The following is a 25,091-nucleotide window of genomic DNA, read 5'->3' as shown; positions in this document are numbered from 1 at the left end:
CTCTACATTGTTCTGTACATTGCACTATTGCAACATTATTACTGCCTATTTATTTGTATAAATACTTTTTGTATATAATTGATTGTCGACGACATTGACCAACAATAAATTATAAAGTGTGACACTATCTCACTGTTGCTATGTGTCACGAATTTAGTGTAAAAGATCAAATACTCAAATATTAAAGAACCGTAAACACTTAGGCTTCAAGGGTAAAAGTGTATTTTAACACTACAAAGTGACGGAACAGGGTCTAATTGTAAATCATTTTGAAATACAAAATCCTGCGTTTGCCCTCTCCAAGATAACTTGTCACTTAACACTTCCTTCACAGTAGCAGTTTCGACAGTTCTGTATTTTTTGAACACGTCACTGGTTTACTTTCCGACAAGTTCCATCACTCAGCTTTAAGGGATGGAAGTGTTTGAGCTCTATCTTTATGCAGCGTAAATTTCTTATTTCAAAACTTGTAATTTTGTGCAATTTTTCTTATTAATTATTGTTTACTTTTTGCGTATATGTTTAATCAGTATATACTGCTACGTATATTTTTGATAATTGTTAGCAGGGATACCTTACAGTCACAAGAATTTCAAAAACTACACAGTGCTTCAACAAGTGATTTTTGTACATGCAACTCGACTGTGACGCAGACAAACCGTTCTTTTATACTTCTAATGTGTTGTTTCTTTATATTATTATTTTAATATGTAGGAATGATATATTGTGGTCTGTGTGATTTATTACAAACAGCGAAGGATATAGTTTTACGTGAGTAAAAACGCTACTTATGAGGCATACCTAAATTCAAATAGTTTTTACTTGTAATGCACTCTAAAACACGCAATCTTAAACTGATGTTATCTAACAGGAAGGTAAAATGTCTTCCACTGTGCTTTTTATCTCGAACTTCTGCGTATTATTTATCGCTTACAAAATTTCCGGAACAATTTGACATGGGACATTCAAGAGAAAAGCCTAATATGATCTTATTGACAGTCGACGTGTGCTTCTAGTGTTAAAGGTATTCACACAACATGATTACTTATTCATGAATGAGTCGATTCAAATCGAGATTTGATTTGGTATTCATTTTAAACCCATGCGCAACCATCGAAATAAAAAAGTATAACGTCGTTATCATAATTTCAACCACAGAACGTCTACTGTAAGTCATAGGCTACCCCTATAGATTTATAATACGATTGGTCAGAAGCATATTGAATCCAATGTTATCCGACGAGCTTAATAACGTAGTCGGTCAACCTTGTGAATGGACGTCCATCACTGTGCTTCTCGGTCAATGATCTCCACTCCTGAACCTTAAAGTCCAAAAATTATCTGTTCCGCTAGCTATGTGGTCTACCCGTTATCTACTTATAATGAAATTATATTTCAATAGCAATGCTTTATGGTTTTGTTTAATTACATTTGAACACGCCTTTTTGTTTGCACTAGACAAATAATCCGAATTAATCGAGCCGCTTCCGACTTTTACGCTTGACGACACATCTAATGAATCATTTTCAAAACATCAAACAGCTTCCAGAGTAGCATTGGTGGATCATTTAAAGTTTAGTTTCATAGGTTTGACAAAGACAGGAGTATGGTCAATGAAGGTGAACGCCATTGTATTGGCAGACCCGAGAGCGGAACCCGGCCCCACTCCTTACAACACCATAAATAACTATGCTGAATAGTTTCGTCTCTAAAAATTCGTGGTAGATTATAACCCATATGATCTCTTTAAGAGGAGGCGTGTCTCAGCGGTCGCAATATAACAAAGCTAATACATTGCAATATACTGCAGCACGTTCTCTAAGTCGAGTGTTGTAGGAAGTAGTGCGTCTACGTCACAGCGCTCGCTTTCGAAGCGGTGTCGCAACACGTGCAATCAACGATGCTAGATATTATGCAGCGAGTTGATACCACGCCACGTGGGCTAGGTCAGTAAACATTATTTAAACTATAAGAAATATATGAAAATTAAGAAAATATAATCTATAGACACGTGTGTTAACATATAAAATCTTATGACTACTAGTAAGTATTCATTATCTTCATCATTTCAACCGTAGAACTTCCACTACTGGATATAGGCCTCCTCCGTAATTATCTAATAAGATCTGTTTAAAGTGGTCTATATCCAACGTTTACCAGAATAGCTCTTCGGCATCTAGTTTTAAGCATGTGCTAAATAAAAAAATTACCAATCTACCCTCTTTCTTTATATCTATCGACGATACGATTCTCGATCAGAAAACCAGTTAATTCTACAAGATGTTCCTTATAAAGGACGAACAGGAGTCATTCCTACACATGATTTTTTATGAGATGAGAGGTCAATTTAAGGCAGAAGGCAAGATAGGTATAAGATATAGATCCTCTGTGTATATATCGCTTAACATTGATAATAAATTTAAAGCGGAAATCCTTGAAGTGAAAGTGTCTAAATTGCCTTTAAAAGAGCTGTCCCTCTTTAAGGCACCACCGCGATGTAATTTTTTTACGAGGCATTGTTATAGATAATGCCTAATTAGACAGGTGACAAACATGCGAAAAAAGTCTGTTGAATATTGTACCGGTTATGACTGATCCGCAAATGAATGCCTTAATAAGTAAAATTGAAAATGTAGTTATAAAAATAAGTTGATGATAGAAAAAGTACGAAAAAAAACGCAGATAACAAATAGTAGTACATCTATTTTAACAGAAGAAACTACACCACAATAAAACCTTTCACAGCCGTACCGGCTTAGTTTGGTCATCGATTCTTCGTACTTTCATTGGTTACACAAGAGTAAAAGGATGTCCGTGTTATTACCTCACCGATAGCACGTCACGGCGTGTACTACTAAAAAACGACAATTTTTTACGGCAATTTTTTTAGCTGTCATCATTTGTTTATTTTATCATACTGTCAGTGTATTCAATTCGCATTATTAAACCGTTAAATCATAAATTCAAATTAAATATTCCTTTATTTAAATTGGCATTTACACGAAATTGTGGATCGTCATTTATTTTTAAATTATAGGTAGTGGCCCAGCGGTGAAGGATTCAGCTTACGATCGCAAGTCGCGGATTCGATTCCCGGGATATAATGTTAAATAAATAACACTTTGTACATTAATAATATAGTACTGCTACCGCTAACAAACAAGTTTCCAGAGGATGGGCAGCAGCGTCCTCTACGTATTATAATATCGCACGTAAATGAGTTCACAAACCAAATTCTACACATTCAGATTCATTGCCATAATAAGGGCAATGAAAAAAATAATTAAGGACCAATATTTAGCCACTTCCGCAAATGCAGTGGTAGTCGTCCAACAATTATGCAAACGTGCAAAGCAATATTGGTCCTTTTCTTACTTAAGATGGACTTCCGCAAGGTAACGTCTAGTTCCATTAAATATTTAAAATTACTTTATTTACAGAGTTAAAACTAAGTATTATATTTATAACAGCAATATCGTTGCTATTACGAGTTGTCTGTTATCGTAATATATATTTTACTAGACACATTTATACATACAATTTGCTCCGAGATTAAATTATGTTTAAATTGCTCTATAATTATATTTATGAAAGTTTGAAAACATAAGTAAACACAATAAAACAACTAAAATGACAAGGAAACGAGTGAGAATACAAAATTGCATGCAGTTTTCGTTATACAACTGCAATGAGCCGTGGGAAGGCTTTACGCAACGCTGGCAGTCACACGAGGCATTGTTCTCAAAGTTTTAACCATATGTGGGGCAAGAAAAAACCATTTGATGAATATGTGTCGATGTCTAGAAATTCTTTTATAATTAGAATCATTATTTTGTATGTAAATTTGCGATATTTATCTACAATTTAATATATTCTTCATATGAAATTATACATAACAGTTGATCCAACTAAGACAACGTTCGACATTCTCGTGCGCTTTTGATTCGAAATGCAAAATGAGTATTATCTACGAGTGATAGCTTAAGCCGAAAGGTATCTATACTCCTGGTTAATCAATGGAGCGTCTGCTTAAACGATCTAAGAGCTAGGCAACCCCCCATTACAGTGTATTGTAGTATGTAGCGACCCGAGGCAAGGCTCTCAGAGATCTCTCGAGTTTTACGCTACCTTATAATAGGTTTTACGTTAGGCGCTTACGCCCCCTCCTCCCTGTCGAACCCGCATCGACAAATTCCTCTCGGGTAGTACAAACCAAGAATTAATTATAATATTTATATATCAGGGAACTGGAAAAAAATACCGCTTTCTTAAGTTAAATTCACACGACTACATTTTTAACAAGTTTTTATTTCTAATCAACAATACATTCACCTTTATTATCAACAACCTTTTGCCATTTAGTACACAAATTTTCAATTCGCAATGCGCCAAAATTTTTTTCTTACATATTCAACAATACAAATTGTTGGTACATGTCGGATAATAAGACACATCATATCATATTTGAGTAGTAAATTTTCGGGATACGGAACCCTTATAACCAGATCAGAATATTTTATGCATATTTCTGTTTGTACGATGATATTGCTTAGATACTATAGAGAGCATTTTACAGAAGAAAGATGCAACATCATCATAATATCAATCGATAGACGCAAACTGCAAGGTATTGGCCTCCCCCAAATAAAAGAAACATATTTAAAATTCAGACTTATAAAACACTTTGACATTTCTATGCAAAAATAATTAAAGTAATAGTAAAAGCGGTGAATGTGTTTAACGAACCTCTATTATGTATTGCGAATACGTAATAAGGTAAAAATACGTAGTTAACTCCGAGGTAGTTTAACCGGTGTCATTGAGACGGAGCAGGTTAGAACAAGATGGCGGATCGCAGAAAAAATCGGAAATACCATATAGTTGTGTTGACTCACATTATTTGTTATAACATATAGAATAAGGATGTGTGGCAGAGACGTCAAGGGCATAGACACATTCAATGCTTACACGCATAGAGAAATATACATAAATGTCATTTCTTTTAGACATATTAAACGGTTTCATATTTCATAAAACATTTTATATCGATATCGTGGTTTATATTACAATATTTAACAGTTTTATTTAGTGTTATAGTCATTTTAATTTTTTTTATAAAATTTATTTTATACCAGTTACAGACGTAATCAGGTCGTTCACCTTTTGGTAAATGATAGGTCCCATTAATAACAAATCGTTTATACATAATTTTGTGAATAAAATTTTTCTAACACATCTAAGCAAATTATTTTTGTGAACAAAAATTAAGAAATTGTCCACTAAAAATAACTAAGGTTTACGATTTTCTAGAAATTAATAATACACAAGTTAAAAATTAAAATAGTATTTAATGTGTGTTACTACTTACTATTTGAAAATTATGTTTACTACTTGCTATTTGAAAATCAAATATTATGTATAGAATTAATTATTCCAAGCTTCTTAATTTGATATGTCTACTTTTTATAGAATATTATTATAGGATTTTAAAACTTATGATGGTAGCCTAGAAATTCTACCAAGGTTACCATGTAACACTTGTTCTGTTTGATGTCATTTATGCCTCTGTGATACCTACATAGATAGTTTCTAGCGAAAGAGACATAATATAAATAAAAACCGAGAGCTTTATCGCAGAAAATTTATTCAAAGGATCAATTTTTTTTTAATTTTGCTCTTTGGGTTTAAAGTTGTAGAAAAATATTTATCCACAGGCATAACAGCTGCATCAGGTTTGAGATGCCGTACTCGGTTGTATAGGCCAATGTCCAGCTGTGGACGCCCTGCAGCGGAAATGAAGATCATGAAAGATACATTATCTCTGGCAAAGCCTCTTTACTGTAACTAAGCGGCAGGACCTTGGTCTTGGCTTCATGAATCTTGGCTTGAGCCATTACACGATTTATTACAACGGACTGTGAGGCCATCATCATAGAATGATTACGAGGTCGTACCAAAGGTAGTCTGGATGGAAATGCCCCCGGAAAGGAACCTTAGCTTCAGCTGCTGCAGGGTGTTCGATATCATAGAAGAACTTTCAAAGCTAACATTACAACTAACTTTTTAACCTAAGTGTACACCCATGTTTTCTCTTCTATGTTTTCTTACTTTTATCAATTAATCAAATTACCGTTTCGCAACATAGCATATATTAAACATATGACTAATTTTACTTATATGGATAAATTAAGTAATTATTTCTTATGCATAACTTAGTCTGCATTTTAAGAACCGATAACCAAACGCGGAAATAGTTATGTATCAACTTAGTTATTCAGGCATATTATTTAATTTTTTACTTATATAGTATATACCATCTCACATATGGGCAAGACTATTCCTTCATAAGCAGAATAGAGCTGGTAAGGCTGATAGAACACTGAGTATTCTTAGCCTAACGTGTTTTTACAGTGGCTAACTATTTCTCCTGGAGCCTCGTCTATAGCCGATGCTTTAAAGGGTCCATCGGGATGAGAAGCCAACAACAAAAAGACGTTCCGGCTCCTAGTATAGAATCTCCCCTTAGACTATCACTACTTACGCGTCTAGTATTCTGGTTCAAATGGCCAAGAACATAGGTTCGGCTGCCATCGAATTATAAGTAGAACAACCATACTTTTTTTATAATCAGTAATTAATGTCATTAGCTCCCACGCTATTTTTACCGGGCAATATTTGTCAATAGTAATAAGTAACCAGTAAAAATAAGAATTATGCTTCGTTTAAAATTTTGTGCAAAATCTCACCCACCAGTGCATGTAAAAAAAACAAATCAACGACTAAAACTTGTGAACTCTGCGAATGTCAATTTGAAATGACTGTAAAGATATTTTAAACTTTTTAAATTTCGTCGTCGCTATTGCTTTTTATTTAGTCCATAGACGCCCACAAGACAAAGGCTTCCTCCAAATTTTTTTTGAAGGGATATACCATAATCTCCTCGTTTGTCAGGCAAGCTGGCGATCGCAGTGTGGTATTAAGGTACACAGAGGATGCTGCTGCCAGTCCCCTGGAAACTTGTCTGTAAGATTAATGCACAAAGTGTGAATTATTTAAAAATGTATCACAGAAATTGAACCCGAGAGCTGCGATCGCAAGTCTCAGTTCTCTACCACTGGGTTACCACTGTTTAAATTTATCACATGATAATGTACATAGTTGCCCCCAAAGAATTTACTAATTTTACAGCCTAGAGGAATGTAAAACAAGCTTATCTTTATTTCTAGAATATCTTCATTCCGACCATTCTTTCGGCATAGCTTAGAAGTATGTCCAAAATTTAAGCCCAATGTAAGTATCAAATGATTATTTTTCTTGTTTTATTTATTTAAAATAAATGTTAGTGTTATTGTTTTAATTAATAAAGGTTAGGAACAGAACAAAAAGAACTACACCCAATAAAAACTTGTTTACCGCTTTTATGGTAAAAATAAATGAACCTTCATAAATCGCTGATGACTTTTCTGATAATAATTTTACCTACAATTCAATCTCATGTAACTTATATACATATATATGATTATGTCGATCCTGTGATGAATAAATTGTTTTTCTTACTTGCTTTTTTTGTTACCTCCTGTTTACTTTCTTTCTTTCATGGAACACAAACAAAATACTTATGTCTGTAATCTCAAGCTCAAGTAATTTGTTATGTGAATAAATCGACTCTGAAACGTCTGTGTTTATCCGAGACATTTGTCTAAACATTTATCTTATAATTTCCTATTATGTAAATAACATTATTTATATAAACTATGGCAGATCGTTTAACGACAGAAGCACAATATAAAGTAGATTTAATTTTAATAATGATTGTTATAATTTCGATGTAAAATTAAAGCAAATTGAAGTTTACTATTCATTATTTTAATAATTTTCTTCGTCATAGATGAACATAGACTAAGAATAGGACTAATATATAGCTACTTCCGCTATGTAGCGCTATGTAGCGGAAGTAGCTATATATTAGTCCTTTTCTTACTTAGGATAAACTTCCGAAAAGTAACGCCTGAATATATTAGATATTGAAGAATACTTACCCACTGGCATCACAGCTTTACCAGGTTTGAGATACCTTACTTTGTTAGAGAGACCTATATACATCAGATGACGTTCTACAACTGATTTGTTAGATTTGTTAATGCCTATGAATTTTAGAGTAATTAACAAATATGAGACTTAAATGTTTCGTTCAACGCTCTGTAACTGGTGATCAAATGAAAAAAGTTATAAAAGCATGAGGTAAGCATGTATATGAATATGTTTATTCTCTCAAAATAGAATACCAAAACCCATAATCAAGCAACCACACAAATCAACTGTTAATATCAATACACAATTTAAATAAGAGATATCGGTACATGCGAGTCCGTTAAGCAAAGGAAAACACCTCGAACAAAGAACTCTAAGAAGTTTTGATACATGGCGTCAATGCACTCAGATGACGCTAAAAAAACATTTATATATAAAGTAGGTCACGTCAGTTATTTCTAGCCTATTGTTTTTTTTTTTCATCTAAGATCTTCGATTATTGAATCGCGTATCAGGTTTAATTCAATTACGTTACGTTTCATTGTGTTATAATCATCTTTTTTGCAGTTGATGACCAGGCATGATTATTGTATTTGTAAACAATTCTGATGATTGTTATATAGTTATTGATTTATTACTATTGAAATATAGATACACTACGATTATACAGATGATTGGTGTTAAATAAAATAGGTATAAAATCTTTTTAGGGTAGAATTTGCGAATATGGTTCATTTGTTAATTTAGTTACACTCTACACAAAAATAAATAGCTTCTGAGATACTGAAGATTAAGTTTCCTTAATAACAAGTTACGTTTATGATTAAAAAATAAAAAATACTGGACGTTTCAATCAAGGTGAACATTGTAAAACCATATACAAAACCAGATTCGTTATAATATTGAAAGAAGGTGATGAAAATTTGTATTTAGGTCTACTGAGTTTTTTAACTATTTAGCCATCTCTGGACAGTTAAAACCTCATTTGAATTAGCAAGGTTTTTTTTTTAAAAAAAGAAGTCGTTTACCGTTGGAGGACAAGCGCTCACACAGTTCGCTTCGCTGTTAAATTATAAAAGATCGACTATTAACTATGGATAATTGACAGCTTCAGCTTTTCACAAAAGTCACACGTATGCAATAAATAACAAAAGCATCTTAATGTGAATAGCAAGTGGCTCTTGAAAAGGTATATAGCGTGCAAACACCATTTTAACATAGGTCAACGTACCTTCACTTTGAATAGTTATTGATCCAGAGTTTGGTTAACATTATTATGAATCTAGGTAATGTTTGACTGCAACCTTTATTGACAAACTCTAACGGTGATTTCATATTGTGAGTGTCAGCATAAACTCTATTATGTTTACAAAATTATTACCAGATTTGTTAAGTATTTACTCAAAAAAAATTGTAGTAATACTATAGGTTAGTGCTGTTAAGAACACAATGCTACCGTAAACACATGTTGCATGTCCGTTATAATATTTAACGTCATATATATCACATATGGGATATGTAATCTCTATTGATGTTTTTGATGTTAGTCCTAGGGCTTTTACAGCTTCATCGGAGCTGAATTCACGGAGCGAAACTGCGGAAGGGTCCGTGAACTTATAAGGCCTATGTCCAGCAGTAGACGTTATATGGCTGAAATTTAAATGATGACTTATCTATATAACTAACTATTCCCGAGTTTTGCCTTTTGCAACATATTTATCGATTTATTAGATCTAAATAAATCTATAAATGATATATCATCTTTTACCAAATGATCACAATATCTCAGGAACTATAAGTCTAGATTAAATAATTGAAATAATAAATATTTGGTATAATATAAATACTACTTTCATCGAGTAGACGTGTTTAGGCAGAGATGGATTTTACGAAGTTCTATCCAAAAGGAATCGAGGAGCAATTCAATAGGTTCGCGCAGCTGGCGAGGGACATCTAGTACATGCGTGGGAATTGTTGTAAGGTCATGTATTTGTTATTTTTATGGATGGATATATCTCAGACTTTAACAGATTCCGATGAAGCTTTCGTATATAGATAGATTAAAATTTTAAATCTAAAATAACTTATTACTACATATAAAGATGCTATTAAGAAATATATTTACGATAAGGTTTTTACATTTTGAAGGTATACGGGTGTTTTACATATCTTGTTTGGTGTAAAAATAGCAAAGTCGGTAAAGAAAGACTCTCAAGTTAATTTATAAAGATGGCTAATCGCTCTCTACGCTTTGCCGCCTCAAGCCGGCGGAATCAATAACGGTGTCAAAGTCAACAGTGACCTTTAAAAAAACCATAGGAAGAGTTGACCATCAAATCGCGAAAGCATTTGGATCACACTTTTAGTCAAAAATGAGAAAATTCTTTGAAGTTTCCCTTTTATTTAAAATAGAGTATTTATCATCATCAGAGCTACTGACATGGTGCTTTTTGAAAATTCTCCAAGATAATATATTATGCAGTAGGACTTTAAGACATTGTTACCTATCATCTTATTAATATATAAATCATACTTTGTTTCATAAACTTTTTAATAATGAAATTATAGAGAATCGAACATTGAAAAATTCCTTCAATCAATTTTTAAGGACCTATTCTTAATGTACAATAGAAAAATATTTATAAATCGTTAATAAAAAAACAAAAGGCCGTAATGAACATTGTAAATTAAACAAAGGCTAATTATACAACAAACAGTAGAGTTCCATAATTGCAAAAGTATTCAATCATGTGCGCTCACTAATTTCAATGTTCCTGTACGAATTATTATAATTCCTTATAATTGACACAAGCACGCATTCTAGCACGCAAATACTAACACGACCATACGCATAAAATGTATATTCATATTGAAAGGTAAACAGAAGAAAAATATGAATAAAAAATTGTATATATTCCTACTAAAATCATTCGCTCTTCTTTTTAACCATACACGTAATAAAAAACTTAAACGATTAATGAATATTTGATCAGGTATATTGCATTAAAAGAAGTATGCGAGATGCATTGTTTACACCAACTCCTTATTTTTATACTACAAAAAAAAATCTGTACAAGGCGGTCTTTTTTTGAATTAATGATAGAGGCACAAACAGTTTTTAGAACAGAACATTAATCATAATCATCGCGTGAGCCGATAGACGCCAATCACTGCACAGGCCTTCTCTAAAAGAACGTCCAGATGACTGCCCTCATCCATCAACTTTCCGCAACCTTTACCATCGGACTATTGTTCCACCGAGCGGGGGACGAGTTGGTCCCGGTTTTGACGACATTCACCCCTAAAAATTTTAAAACTTAATAAGTATAAAAATAAGTACTTAAATAAGATTAAGTGTACCAAACATTAATTGGCTGTATTTACAATTTGATACACTCTATCCAAAAACCAATGTTTTCTGAAATAATAAATGATCTAATTATTATACCATTTGCCTAAAATAACTGATCTGCCCCATTCCACCAGAAAAAAATATTAAATATTTAAGAATGATAACGTTAAGCAGGATAGTTGGAAATACATAGGTGTAAAATCTTCAAAGGTTTTTTTTTATTATATTTAATCACCCTGTAAAATCCTTGTAATATAGGTTATTTATAAACAGATCCTTTGTATTTATGGTTATTACAACATATAAATTCCACAAAACGTTTTCACAAAATTTGTGGAAATGTCGCACCATTTAATACCATCGGTGTCGTCACTTAAACTATGACCACGGGTCGTTCATATACATAGAGGTCAGCACCCACTAAGGCGAGAACTCGCGCGGAGAGGCAGCGAAGCGAAAGCAATTGCCACATCTATTATTGCTTTGAAGAAGCTGCAGGTTGCAAAACCAACCTAAAGGTCGATGGTTATGTAAGATCTGCAGTTGCATGGATCTGTGGTCAGTTTATGTAAGCCGTACGGTGCATATCGCCAGTCACCGTTCTTTTGGATAGGCTAATGGCAGATCGTGATAGATTCCTTTTACATTCATTTTTAGATTACGTACTTCTCTTTCATCGAATCAAACAATATACTAATAATTTCTGTAGTTAATGGGTTGAATATTTTAGGTTCATGTCGCAATGATTGGATCGAAGTTATTATTTATATTTATATTCTATTATGTTTATTTATAAAAAAATAATAATATTTAAGTACGCATAAAAAACTACTGTGTTATGTGGTAAAGCAATTTTTATCTTGAAATTTGAATGTATCGTTTTATTATTTCGCTAGTTAAAGAGACAACAACGACATTATATAAATAAATACATTTATTGAAATTTAAAAAAAAATTATAATATATTTGATTAACTCTTAATAGAGCAATTCTCTACTATGAATATATATTGATTTGCGATTCGACAATAAATCGTTGTAAATCAATCTTGTCATAAATAATTTAATTAATACGTAATCAATTGAGTAAATATATAAATTAAGATTTTACTACGGTCGTTTCAGCCGATAGATGCACAGTGCAAGGCTTAAGCTTCCCCCAAAAATATTTGTGGGGGGTTATAACATAATCGCTCCGCTGGGCAGGCGGGTTGGCGATCGCGGTGTGGACACGCAGAAGACGCTGATGCTCATCCTCAGGAAACTTAACTGTGACGAGTGGCAATCCTCTATAATAAATGTCTAAAGTGTGAATTATATAAAATCGTATCCTGGGAATCTAGCCCGTGACCTACGATCACAAGTCTCGGTCCTCTGCCACTGTACATATGGTAGCCCAGCGATGCTATTAAAGTCACTGACAATTATTTACTGTACTCATGATTTTGTCATTTTTTTAAGTTTTCTTTTGTGTACGCCAACTTTTAGATCATAATACAAAAAAAAATTGCCTTTGTTGTACCTAACTTAAAATAAAAAGTTGGATAAATCTTAGATTTAGTGTAATAATTTTCATACATGTTTGTATTATAGTTGTAAATATGGCTATAAAAATAGAATTAAATATTAATCGATAACTTTTTTCGTCATAGCATCAAGGGCAATTTTAAAACATTTACAATAATAAAATACAAACCATCTATCAAGATAGATTATCAATTTTAATCATTTGATATATACATTCACAGAACGTCAGTGAACGGCTTGTTACGAAAGTTAAAATGTAAAATGAATGTTTCTTGGAATGTCCAGTGTATGTGGCCGCTGTAGAATGCAATGATAGTGCAACTCGTCCTTCATACGGGTCAGAGGTCGCCAACCATCACTTCATGTAAATGCGATTCTAATAGCACGCATGTACAAAAATGTTATGCAAAATTTTTTTTTATTACGAATATCTGCACACAGGCATAAAACTATAATAAGATGTGTAATATGGACGTGTGACGTTTAATCAAAGCACGTTGTTTATATTCAATATTTTAACCACAACAGTGTTGTCAGGTAATTCAGGAGTAAACGGATTATTTTTACCGGTGACTACCCAAATTTGGACTTCATATGTCCATACATAATTCAAAACAGTTCTAAATTTTTAGAATATTTATAGCTATTGACGTAGTTATGTATATAAAATGTAGTTTAAATAAATGCTATTCCGAAGTGGCCATAGGCGGGTCATGTCGCTGATGCAACCAACGGACGTTGGTGCCGAAATGTTTTCGGGTAGCAACCACGAACCGATGGACGTAGTGTGGTAGTCAACGTTGTCGGAAGTCTTTATATGCGGGCAGCGCAAGGCCACTCATCGTGATTATCTTTGGTAAAAGCAGTGTGCTTGCAGTGATCAATAACAATAGGGCATCTATCGTCTAGAATTATGATGATGATATAGCTACTAATACGACGGAAGTTCATATATTATTTAATAAATTGACATAACTCGTGTATATTACTATTTAGTCTTTTGAATTGACATTCATATGTCACTTAAAACAATTATTAATATTAATTTCAAAATGTTACACACCTCTGCATCTATATTCATACCATATTAGTAGTGCCTTTTTAGACACCGCTACTCGCCGCATATTATCGGAAATATTTACATTTATATTTCATACATTTTTATTGCATTGTCCTTGTTAGAGCGTCAAAAGCATTAGTATGCGTATTTATGAACTAATTAATATACATATAATATATACAATAAAGATATACATAACTTTGTCATTTTTTAAACTTTCAATAATATTTTTTTTAGGTTTTTGTTATAAAAAAGCCAAATGGTTAAAGTTCTGTTTTGTTTTATTTAATGCCCATTTTCTAATGATCCTTACACAGACATTTTACTTATTTTACCAGGCATAGGGCCCCTGGGAAACCTCAGCTTGTATCACTCAATATGTAACAAAAGGTTGCATGTTCATATCACGTCGGGGTCATAAATAAATATAATATAAAAAATAAGATGTCGGTAGAATAACTGGAGGCACCGGAATTCAAATGCTCGTCCGAATTTTAATTTGAACGCGCGAGAATTATTTTAAACAAAGTATTGTGGTCATTTTAACCAGCGATACAAAATGTTTTTAGATGAAACCTACGCACGTTTATTATTTCGATTCTATTGTAGGCACCCTAGAAAAAAGACAACAACCTCTTTTTGTAAGTTTTATATTTTTATTTATTATTCATATAAATGAAATACATCTGTTGTTCTGTAGTTATAAATTGCACTAGTGGAGTAAAACCCAGTGCTGATTACAAGTCTTCACTTATCTTTATACTTACAAAGCATATCAACAACGTAAACGTTTTTTATTAACGATTATTATTTATATTCTTATTAAACAGCATTTATATTTATTACTACGCAACATTCGTAAGTTTCTTTTATAAATCGCAAATTATAATTACAAGTATAAAGTACAAATATGTAAATAAGAAAAAAAGGTTGGATGGATATTAAAGGGTCAGATTGTAGTAGTAATTTCTTCACAATAAGAAAGTTTAGTATGCTTATGTCAAAAATTGAACCTGCAACTCAAGATACCTTGGTTTAAAGGAAATATGTAACATGTCATAATGTAACCTACATACACCGACGTTTTTTAACAAACAGGATACTTCGAAGGTGAATTCAATCAGAAAATACATCTACAAAAAGGTAATATATATTTTTTTCTACACACACAACCATATGGTTCACATGGTCGTAGATTATAAAATTTTTAGTTTTTTAACATAAATATTTTATATTTTTAAATTAAAAGGAAATTAGCAATAGGGTCATTCGTTATTAGATTGTCTTTGACCATGGACGTTTTAAATATCAGGCTCGTTGTTTAGACTCTTAAAATGTTCATCAATATAAAAATCCTTCGCACGTGAACATAAATCACTGAACACATTTAGATCAAATCTTCACCTTAAGTGATCTAGTAACACATTAAACAACCTAATATGCATAGTAAGGCGAGCAATAAAAAGCAAAATAAAAAATGAATTTCCCAAGGTTTAATAGACATTAGGTGATTTATAAGTTTGAATTCAAAGCCAAAAATCTGATGTTATTTTCTCTGTTGGCCTACATTTTGACAAATGTTATTTAAATGCCCAATATTTCGTCTTTAGTAATTCGAAAATTCTGTTATATATAGTGTCACATATACATTCAGACGGCCGCTGAGGCCTTTAGGTTCTGGAGGGGTGATATCTAATCGGCAAGCAGCGAGGACGTCTATCCACTATGTGGTTATTAAGATCGTCGGAAGACTCTGGATGCAATCCCATTCTGCTCCTACAGGAAATCAATTCTGGAAAGACTTCCAGCAACGGACTTCCAACCGCTGGTGTGAAATATATTTTAAAAACCTTCAGCTCAGAACATTTTATGACTTATTTGAACAAGCGTACTAGAAGCCAAGTTACTTAAAGATCCCGTTAGAGGACTACGGCTTAAGCGGTTGCTCGAAAACCGTTCAGCATTCCAACTCGCGGATATGTTCAAAATACCGACCCTCAAATTGATGGTCTTATTGTATTATAAAATAAAGTATTAAAACTTACATGAAGTACCTCTAAATTATTTTTAAGCCTAATAATAAATATATTTTATATTTCTTGATAATATTATTAATAAGCCTATAACACCAAACAATCATTAATTGGTTATTGGTTAATATAATCACGATTATTAATGTTGTTATTAATAACAACATTCATTTTCTCAGCTTTGCATTGAGCCCTCGATCAATATAATTGATTAAGCAATCGGATGTATTTCGTAAAACAAAACGCTGCGAGAAAGAAAAGGCAATTAAAAAGTATTTATTATAGAATATATCACAATGATTTACACATCTTGATATGAACCTAAAACATACTCTAATGGTCTCGTTCACATTTCCACACAAAGTCCATTAAATCCTAGTTTAAAACCTAACATTCACTGTACATCACTTCCTTGTATATCTAACAGTTTAATATCGCAATAATCGACATTAAAGATTACGTCATACTTTATATAGCTGAATATGTGCCACAAGTCACTTCATTTCAATCAATTTTTATAAGCCTTTTGAAATACAAAATATTGTGTAGCATTGTTTTTGCTCTTGTCAACTTTACATATTATTCTTACAATTTTAAAATCTGCATTTTTAACTAAAACACTGTTACGTTTATTAGTCCTGTGGTACTTATATCTAATATAAAATATTCTAAATCGTTTGCTGATCAATTTTGATCGAAACCGCGCCCAAACTCTCAGCGATAGACCTCATTATTTCGTCAGAAAAATAACGCACAACGAAGATAAATCAAAACTTAACTATCATTCGTTAATGTTATTAAAATATAATCTTTGATAATAACAATAAATTACATGATGTATAATATCTAAAACATTATACATAATTACCTAAATTTATCATGTCTTAAGAACATAAAATTAAGTAATATGAAATCACATAAGTTAAATATTATTGTTTGAAAAGATTACTAGTGTAAAACCACTTATTACGTCAATTACATAATATTCATAAAAATATATTAATTAAAATTCGTCGATTAGGTTTCGCTGCTCGAACTTGATTCGACGGCGACGGATTATGTAAATAAAACGACCGCAATATTATTTAATTAACTTTTTAAATAGACAGAACAAGTTCTTTCAAATCACACTTCCTCTAATCTATACCTTATCTAAAAAGTTTCTTACTACGCATGTATACATTTCAAAAATTTTCCATTCGTTATTAAACTAAAAATTTCAAACTAGATATGTTAAGATTTATTTTAAATAACTTCGGTTTTTTAATTTTATTACCATATCGTATATTATATCATTTATTTGTACACGGGCATAAAGTTAATCCGTCTAATTTATATCTTTTGTGCCTATCTAGTTAATTTAAGCTTAGTTAGAGAGATTTAAAAAAACAAATTTTTATTCGTTATATTATATAAACGCTGCGACATAAATAGATGTAAATATGATTTTTTCCTCAAAAATTTTAATGGTTATTGGTCTGTTTTGTAAGAGGCCGACTAGGTGTCAACGCCGAGTATATTTTAACCGCAAAGTAGTAATGTGGCGTAGCTAGCAAAATTATTTAATAAAATATTAAAAAATATTTAATAGACATATTCATGGTAGCGAGATTTATTTTATAATTCTAGACCCAGATCATATTTCTCAAAGAATGTTTTATTTATTATTTTCGCATGAGGTACTCAACGGCTCCACAGAATGTCATGAACTTCTGTATCTCATTGAGCTCTGTGCGACTGAAATGTAAATCATTTTTAAATAGCCTAATTAACGTACAAATGTCACAACTCTCCCTTATCTCATCTATAAGAATTGGCACAGATTGCTTGACCTGAACACTTATCATGACCGAACCATGTCATACAAAAAAAAATCTTGGCCATTTCATAGCTCCTTTTGTTTATTAATTACAAGTTTGTCTTTGTTATTGTTTTTATATTCTATTTTTGTGTTTTGCTTCTATATTTAATCAGTATAACAGTTTTGTTGTACCTAACGTAAATAAAAACTTGTGCGCATCTGTCATTAATGTATAACCTAGTTTTAAGAATTATTGTAATGTTTTTTGTATAAATTTTTGTTTGTTGTTAATCAGCCTTAAATTTAAAGTAAAAAAATCTATCAAATCATAAGCAATTATCATAACTAATAGACAACTTTTTGTCTCGTTCGTATATACCGCATAGCAATCTCTTCGTTTATGAAAGCAACGATAGAGTTATTCGGACTTAAACTACACGGTCTACTTTAACTTTTTCAAAATTACTGGAACAATTCCATGAAGACCTAGTGCCTCAACGTCTTATGGTTAAGCCAGGGAATTCATGCGGCGGATCACCTTGAATGGAAAACCAAGACCATGCAGCTAATAAACTCCTGCCATAAAAGGAGATATATTCAACCAATTTTTTGTCTATTCTGTAGATGCAATGATCTTAATTAACTCTGTTCAATTACTGCATGAAAACATGCTTGTTTCAATGTATTTTGTTTTTCTGCAGGCATCTCAAAAATAATTGTTTAAAACTGCGATAATTTGGTCTGCCTTTTCCTTGGAACAACTTTCTCGTGTATTATTATATAGTATTATTAATTTTATACATTTTCCATTCAAGATGTTCTTTTCTAAATTATCACATGTATCCATTCTGAGCAATTATTATGAAAAATATATAATATATTTGAAATATGAGCCGTCAGAATTTATAGCTTTCAATAAAATCGTGAATAATTTAAAATTCATGAGCATGCCTTCAGACCATCACTGTATCACTAAGTCAAACAACATGAATATAGTTAGCAAACTGGCGTCTCTAGCGAAGCAGCGACTAAACCCGTTCTAGTGCCAATATTTAGTTTTAATTATCATCTTCGCACCATAATCACGTATGGCTCGTGCAAACCGACGAGACTCTGGTCAGATTTAATTTACTGTGTGCATGTATCATTGTATACTTACTTTAGCATCATATCCTCACTGACATGGACGCTCTTGTATCGTTATTCAGCTGGATATATAATCTACATCAAAGTCAATGATACATTAGATAAATTATAAAATACGCAAAAAATCATACTCGTGCACACTCTAAATAAGTTATAACTTCTCTTTTTTAGTCGAATCCTCTCAACCGAGCATTGGTGATCATGGGCGGACGATGAACTACCCTTCTCGCAGTCTACCAACCTAACCACCTTCCACTTTTTCTCGGGATCATTACACGCTTCATTCAGGGACGATTCCGTGAAGGTTCCATCCATTAGCTTTTCGTTAGATGAATACATCTATCGAAATCTAAGCGATCTTTAGCCGTTCACTTCACGTTTTACAAATTTCTCTATAGCCTTTTCTTTCTTTCGCAAATCATTTAATATAATTTAAAATCTTCTAAGGAGTAATTATCGAGAGCAGTTGTTTCACCTTGAGCTCCTGGAAAATAGAAACATCAGTGCATTGCAATTGAGTCCACGGACCTTAAAAATTTTCTCCAACATCACATTTTCGAGGCGCTTTAACTTATAACCATGGCTCACAGAACTCGGTTAACTTGATCCCTTTCTCTCTATAACTCTATAGATCTGGCACCCGTACTGTAAATCCATACAATCAGAGAAATTACATCACTCTAAATCTAGGACCAAATATTTGTTGTGAGATAAGAAAAAATAATTTATACCAACACCCGAACAGTAACCAATCAGTGGTCACTATTCGGGTTTTGCTGAATAATAATATTAAGTGTCAAAGTCTCCATATTTAGCTGATCACATAAAGAACAAGATTTGTTTTAATCAAACAGTTTTAATTCATTCAAATCCAATCGAAACTTGGAACAAATGTTATAAAAAATTTCCCGTTTTTTTCGCACCTAGCAACACCATATCAACACACCGCAAAAGTTGCGAGTTGCGTCAAGGTTTGACAACAAAGCGGTCGTGAAGTATTCAAAACTGATATCGCAATTTATGAACATCGTCATATTTCTTTTATAGATTACATAAATCTAAAAAAGAGAAAAACATTAACTCTTTATTTTTATCTGTACGTGCTTATTTGCGAAAACGAGACCTCGATAATCGTTCACGACAGATAATTAATACGCTGAATAAGATAACATACGTAATTATCACAAATGTAATTTCGATAGTTTAATCAATTAAATAACGTGGGAAACCTGAAAGTGTAAACCAGAGTCATAGCTAACTGGTAATACAGGAAGAGACCAACGAAAGGAATATATAAATAAATTGACCCATTACCAATTTTTAATAGACATCAATGACTTGCCAGATGTATGTTTTATTTTTTGTAATTACATACTTATGAATAATTATACCTGGCATTATAAATAATTTTATACGAAGACAAAATTTATGTTCAATTTTATATTTGGCACAGACATATAATAATTTTATGATAATATTGTTATATGAAAAAGACATAATTAATTTACGACCCACATAAAACTTTATTTAAAACATTGACATAAATTATCTACAGCGCAACAAACTATAAAGTTTAATATTGATTTTGTAAGAGAATCTCTTTCTTCATACAACAATAATTAACGCTGATTGAAACCGAAAATAACAAAATTGGGAAACAAAGTAGTAAACATAATTGTATACTAAATATTTATAATCTGTACTTCGCACCGTAAAACGTATAATAAAATGAAAGTTGTGGTTTTTGAACGTAATACTGAGTAATTATTTCAATATTATAATCTGTTATTTTTATGTTGATAACTTCGCGAGTCCGTGATTCAATTTATGTACATTCACCACCAAAGTACAATTCAAACAAATCAAATTATCTATGTTATTCTAATTCTATACAGTTCATTACTTAACTCTGCATCAGTAGATATTTTTAAAAATAGCTTTAATTTAACAAGCGACTAACAGCGGCTTAAGCATTTATTCTATATTGTAATGATAAATATGGAATAGTTAATTTTTAATGTTTGTTGTAGAAAACTTTAACAAATGATGTACGTAAGGTCAAAAAAATTAAATAGAAAAGTGGAACATTACGAAATAGAAGCAAACTTATCTCATCATTTTTATAAACTTAAGATTTATTGTTATACGGTCGCATAATAAGGGCATCTATTTATTTACTGCGACATTAAAAATGATTTTTACAATGTATAATTTAATTACATTTTGTCACCTAACTGTGCGATTTGGTATGAAATATTAAAATTTATATACAATTATATAATAACATATATTGATTTATTACTTTATTAAGAACATTTTTAACATACACTACATCAATTCAAATACATAGAAAATAGATTACCTATTTTATTTTAGTCAAGTGGTGTAGGATTAATTAACAATTCATTACATGATTTAACTCGCAAACTAGCATAATCCATTTTAAATAGTCCCTAAAATATACAACGTCCAACAACCTAGATGAAGCCTGCATGATAGATAAAAAATTTTCTCACTAAGATGAGATGTTCAAAATGGAATCAGTGTGGAAAGCAATAAAAATTCTTTAATAAAACTTTATCTATAACTATTAATTTGTTTGTAGTAAAAACACAAACACAAAAAATATCAATTGAATCAGTTGCAATTGATTTTTATGTTATTTAGTATTACTAATATTATTTATTTTACACTCTGTAAAATACACCATACAAAAACCAAAAACTCGTAATATATTTGAGAAGTCTGTGACACGTTAGTGGGATTTAAAACAACATTTAAAATATTCACTTACAACACCAATGGCAACATTAAATTTGTCATCAATTCTTAACTATTTCATTTTATGACCACATTTACATAGCTGAATGTGAAGTTACAACAAAATTTTTCATCAACCAGCTTTGTTGTTTCACCATTTTATAGTACAAAAAGAGACATGTCATCATAGTCATTAAGAAGTCGTATTTTCGAAGCAATTTTTTTCCGTGAATGTTTGTCGCTTTGATTTCAGGCTATTACTAATTCGTCGGGTCATTGAGCACGGAGGTGCTTAGTCTAAACCTCTTTACAACTCTCCCTGGGGAGCGAATGCTTTATTTAAATTGCTGAGAGGTCGCCGTGGCATTAAGTTGCTTAATCAAACGCTCCATGAAGTGACTAGGCACAAGGGCCCTCATGAGAGGACCTCGACTTAAGCTGTTACTCAGTACGCGTTTAGCATTACGATTTGAAGTTGCCCAAGAGTGCCGCACCTTTGTTCAAACGATAACTGTTAGCGAATCAGAATTTGAGACAAAAGAAAATCTTAACATTAGTAATGAGTCAATTTGGGATTCCCCTGAGGAGATACATAGAAGAACGAAGGTACTCGATATATCCCAGCGGATTGGCTACATAACGAGCTGAGCTGGTGGCTGCTAGCATCTTAAGGCTCTGGAGTAAAGACCACGGTCCAGCATGCGCAACATGAACATAAGATTTCCGCCCACAACGTGGACAGACGACCGACCTTGTTAAGGTCGTCGGAAAACTGAATGCATGTCTTTTCCTACGGCTAAAAAAACGATACGTATAAGTGCAATTAGCAAAATTATGTGTGTCCACTTGATTGTGTGTTTCACTTATTGAAGGCTTTTATTAGATTTTACTTACTTTTAAAAGGGCTAATCCTGCAAAGATTTCGATAGATTTTACTGAAACTATATTTTAAAAAAAATTCTACTTCTGGATTTCTATAAAACCTTACCATCTTCGATAATGTATTCAGATTGTATAAAATTTTAAATTCTTGCAGAACTAACCAAAATTCACAAATAAACAGTTCGGGGCTTGTGTTTGTATTATCAAGACAAAACCTTCAGAACAATGTCGCATTTATTACAAAACATTAATTTTTATTAACTTTTAATAATTCCTTGTAATTGAGTTCCAATTAAGAATTTAAATATAATATCTTTACATCGCATGTACATGGTTACATTTCGATTAAAACATATTTTAACCTTATTTCACTGTTATATTTTTCTACCTAAACTTTGTTACGGTTAAAATTATTTTACTAAAAATTACTGTTAGGGGGACCGGATAGTTATGTCGCCTTCTTAAGTTAAATTCTCACGACTACATTTTTAACAAGTTTTTATCTCTCATCAACAATAAATTCACATTCGTTATCAACAACCTTTTGCCATCTGATATACAAATTTTTAATGCCCATGTAGGTTTTTCTGTAAAATATGTTAACAGAAACGACATTACTTTCCAGTCCCCCTAAAATTAAAAATTGTATAAATAGTAATCATTATTTAACAACTATGAATATGTAGCTTAACAAAATTATGCAAACACTTATTAAAATTATATCAATTTGTCATTATTTGTCACAATAGAGTGTTTCATATTGTAATATTATTGTATAAGAACATATTTTAATTTTATGCTGTGAGAGATTATTATCTGATATTCATTAGCATCGATTTAGCGATAAACGTTTGCATCCCAATCGACCACACGAGGAAATTTTTTAACTAATAATAGATAATTGTACAATGCCATTTCGATATTCATAACAATGGCATTTTCTACTATTCAATTTCAATTCCCATACAAATGTATACAATTAAGAATTAAAAATTGTGTGATGACAACAAGAATGTCAGCTTAAAAAACTAACAAATGCAGATTGTCTGCGAATAATTACAAGTATTCCATACAATTAGTTTCGCAAGAAACTGGTTGTAACACTTCTTATATAACTTACGACGTTAAGTCACTAAAGTAAAACTAAATACAGTTCTAAATTTATCCAGTATTATGTGCGAAGACTATTATCTAATTTCAATTTTCCTTAACGGTTTATATAAACATAAATACGTAAATTACATATATAATCGGAATATCACCGGATTCAGATACAAAAACTAGACTCCATAAATAATGTTCTTTATTTTAAAAAATAGCCCAAGGGTCTTAGAACTAATTTTTAAACGAAACTTCTTCCCGATTCCTACAGTTCTTTTTTTTTCTAATCCATCTAGTTAAACTATTGCAGCGATCCCAAAATTAGACATTGACGACAGAGTAAAATGTAGGGACAGAAAGTGTAATTCCAAAAACATTCCTTTTTAGCGAATTCGATACGGCCCTCTGATAAGTGAAACAACAAAATTGAACATTTATTTTTATTACAACAATATCTTAGTCGATTTTATTTGAACGAAAAATACTCGAAAAGCCCTGGACGCTATTTCATGTCGTTCGAAAGAACCTTTTTAAATTAGTTTATATGCGATATGTTTAAAGCTGTTCGAACATTAAAAATGTTAAAAATTTGTTTATTTAAAGCAAATATTGCTCTGTAATGGTTATTTCAGCGACCGGTTATAAAACATTTCAAAGCTCATTAGGTATGGACACGAAAAAGTCAAACAAAGCGAAATCCGCTTGACAGCCGACTTGCTTAAATATTGAAACGACGTTATTTGCTCAGGATTAACCTTCGAAAGAAAATCGCAGCCTTTCAACCGACCTTATAGTTCAAAGGTTGTCATTCAGGTTTATCGAGTGCCCGAATCGACGTTCAATATGCGACAACGTTTTTTGCATCGGAAATATTCTAACTGGTATCCTCATTATCACCTCTCGCGGATTTCGACCGCAGTCCTTTCGTAAGACAACTTTCAGTTTCAAAATGTTTGGCGCTCAAATTGCATAAGGCGGTTACACAACTAACTTACGTGTAGGGGTTCAACGGCGGAAGGGTGGGCCGGGAGCACTGACGTACAGGTATACACTGGGCAAGCACTTATACAACGCCATGCACTTTATCCATCACGCTGTTAACAAAGGCACAAAGTCTCAAAGCTCTGGAATAGGTTCCCGCGGCACTCGCGACACAATTTTTCCGTGAATGGAAAACTGTTGCCGCGCGACACGGGCTGCGCTTGCGACGGCGAGCGTGCGACTGAGCTGACGACGCTCTCCCCCACGCAATAAAACCTTCGCTTTTCAAGAGTGGGGCGGTCGCTTGTGATTTTTCGAAAACCGTATCTATCTATTCGCTTTGATTGTTTTGAGTCTTACCGCTAGCTAGTACTTTATATTTTTTTAGGTATATACGCTAATATCTCTCCTCTTTATGGAC

The 25,091-nt window shown here is 32.2% G+C and overlaps 1 protein-coding gene across 1 annotated transcript in view; it reads right to left on the bottom strand.

The window, feature by feature from the left end:
* The window catches only part of sona (sol narae), a 166,646-nt gene extending 141,758 nt beyond the window's left edge, over window positions 1–24,888 (bottom strand). Inside the window, exon 1 of the mRNA XM_068768851.1 lies at window positions 24,685–24,888. The gene's annotated coding sequence lies outside the window, so the exon portion shown is untranslated. The remainder of the gene's footprint in view (window positions 1–24,684) is intronic.
* Window positions 24,889–25,091: the final 203 nt, after the last annotated feature.

This window comes from Battus philenor, unplaced genomic scaffold, assembly GCF_028537555.1.
Source record: "Battus philenor isolate CCGP_79_NKW_IND1 unplaced genomic scaffold, ilBatPhil1.0.hap1 SCAF_27, whole genome shotgun sequence".
Taxonomy (NCBI): Eukaryota; Metazoa; Arthropoda; class Insecta; order Lepidoptera; family Papilionidae; genus Battus; species Battus philenor.
The sequence above is the reverse complement of the archived record's forward strand: the minus strand, read 5'-3'. Positions and strand labels throughout refer to the sequence as shown.